Below are 2,724 nucleotides of genomic sequence, written 5' to 3' on the forward strand. Positions count from 1 at the left end.
GACACAGTGACGTCTGCAGTCAGAGTCTGGGTACAGGAGTGAATGGGTATGCCCCATAGTTTACAAAGGAAAAGACAACTATTACCCAGCAAACCAACAGAGGAGGAACAGAGTGAAGGACCATCTTTCATATTTTAAAACGGATTGAACAGAGATTCAATACGTCAAGAGCTTTACTTGGGGAAGGCCAATATTTCTTTTTCACCCCGATGTTTCCAGGATGGCTTCTAGTAAATATAGCTTGGTAAGGGGAATAAATTTAGAGCCACGGAGCGTAGTAGAATATATCCTAGATGTTTACGTTGCAAAAACCAGGAGAATTAGGTTATTTATTTGTTCTTTCAGAGAAGTAAGACAGCAATAAACCTATCCCGTAACTTGTACATCATAAGAGTTTCGAACATGAAGAAAGTTCTTTGACGACTAAGAACCAGGAAAAATCTCATAGATTATTTATTCTACCGCAAAAACTGATCTATAAAGAGAGGATAAATTTTTGATGCACGTTGAACCCATCCTGTTGCCTCTTAAACACGTTTATCTTGTTTTTTGTAAGGTTTAGTGTGTTCTAATCTGTCAATCCATCTGTCAAAAATAGGTTTACTTTGCTTCAGAGCCGAATCATTTTTAAATTTGTTGCATAGTCTATGTAACTTTTTCCCTAAAGTTGTTCGTTTCTTCCCGTTCTCGTGTGTTTAGTGGCTCTCTTTGCACCAGAGCCGATATTTCAGGTGTTTGGGGTTTTCCCCCCTTTTCCTGGTTATATGGAAGCTTATTCATTTCGATATTATTTGCCTAATTATAGATTTAGTCCTATAGACCGCGAAATGAATTTATTTCCTCTAGGAAGATAAAATGGAGACTCCACATCTTAGCTTACAAGGGCCACTAGCGCAGGGGCTTCGGGTACGAAATGAGCTGGTGCCTTTAAGAGCAGCCGCGGTAATTTTCCACGGCCGGGACAGCCCCGCCCACGCGGCAGGGGGCAGGGTGCGACGGAGTGCGGCTGCGCGGCGCAACGCGCGCCTCCCGTTGCCAGGATACCGCCTCCTCTATCCCCGGCCCCCAAAGCCCTTTTGTTTCCAAGATGGCCTCCGAGCTCTGTTTTAATACGCACGGAACAAAGCCTATTGAACACCCTTAAGCTTAGCGGAAAGCGAGAATTGTATGTCTGGCCTTAAGAGTGTTTGTTGTCAATTTTTATTTACAATTAGAACTTTACAAAAGTCCTCTCTGTTGAGGTTGTCTGGATGGGAGAAAAATCGGGGATCGCCTCAGGGTGTGTGAGCCGTGGTCTCCTAGTCTTTTGGCTTCAAAGTTGGGGATACGTTCGTTTCTTTTGATAAGAATTCTGTTTTTTCCTGTTACACTCGCTGAGGAAGAAGTGTTTTCAAATTTAAACCGGTCTATGACGCCCCATGTTAAAGACCATATAATTAAGTGGAGCTCAATCAGGGTAATTCCCCCTGGCCGTATCCGCTCTCCTTTAAGAATACCTGTTGATTTTTCTGTTTTTCTTTTTCCTGAAAGGTTAGGTTAAACCCAGATTAATCTCATGGTACCATTATCATTATTCTAAGATGGTAAATACCTCTGGGGATAGGAATTATGTTTTATTCATCTTTACGTCCCAGAGGCGTTTCTGTCTATAACAAATCTTGGAATAATGTTGCTAAATAATCCTAATTAATTTTTGAGGCTTTTTTACTAGCCAAGCACTGTGCTCAGAGGCGGGTACTATGAGATAGCTTTTCTCTCCTGTTTTACAGGTAGGGAAACTAAGGCACCAGGAGGTCGAGTAGTTGCCGGAAGCATCGCAGCTAGTAAATGCGGGAAACGGAGTCCAGCCCAGGCAGTCTAAGGAGAGCCTGCGCCAGGCTGCCGCTGTGCCACATGCCTCCGAAAACACAGCAGGGAGTCCATGATGTCTTCTAATTGCAGCACTTTTGGGGGGACGAGCGTGTAAGTCTCTTTCCCTGAAATAATGTTCCTCTTCGTTGTGAATAGACTTTTCACACTTGTATCAGTCAGGGCATTTAGACGCTTACCAGACCCTGAGCTGGAAGACACAAATTCAACTAACCTTGGTGGCAGGTGTTGGGCAAATAAAATTAAAAACAAAATCTTCTGCCAACACGAAGAAATCTTTGCACAAGTAGAAGAGAAAGACAACAGTTTCATCATTGAATAAAGAAAGCATTAAAACGAAATAGGACGTGCATCACATCAATCCATTGAGAGATTGGAAGGACAGAAAGAAATTTCACCCTTTTGCACAGCTAAGCAGATACACCCTATCACATACCTGTTCTCAGAATAACTAGTTTTAAGTAAGAGGACTTGGCACCATTTGTCATACAGAGTTCATCTTGAACTCACCTTGGCGATTGGCAGCTGGAAATTGGTATTAGCTAATTTGCATTATCCAAAGGAAAAAGTAAACTTACACCTTTATCACAGGAGGTAGGTTTGTAACTTGGAACGGGGAACCTGAGTTAGACTCCTACCCTCCCACAGAAATAGGGATGCTCTCTTCCTTGGTGATTACATTTCAAAGAGATGGCTCCCAGGTCATTCCCGGGTTGTAAAAAGGGCAAGAGGCTTATTTAGCTTTTAAAAAGGTTTACATGCCTCTCAAAGGGGCAGAGAATTTACAATCACAAATTTTCTAAAGTAAATGTTTGACTTTAGAGACCCCCTTCTGTACTAGGGAAATTTATTTCT

General features: G+C 42.3%; 1 long non-coding RNA gene across 1 annotated transcript; it reads left to right on the forward strand.

Annotated features, from left to right (window-relative positions):
* Positions 1-254: 254 nt before the first annotated feature.
* LOC111560783 lies at positions 255-2,210 on the forward strand. The gene is made up of 2 exons (XR_002742789.2): positions 255-1,165; positions 1,770-2,210. It is a non-coding gene; the product is annotated as an uncharacterized LOC111560783 (long non-coding RNA).
* The last annotated feature ends 514 nt before the right edge of the window (positions 2,211-2,724 follow it).

The sequence above is a fragment of the Felis catus genome, chromosome B3, assembly GCF_018350175.1.
Source record: "Felis catus isolate Fca126 chromosome B3, F.catus_Fca126_mat1.0, whole genome shotgun sequence".
NCBI lineage: Eukaryota > Metazoa > Chordata > Mammalia > Carnivora > Felidae > Felis > Felis catus.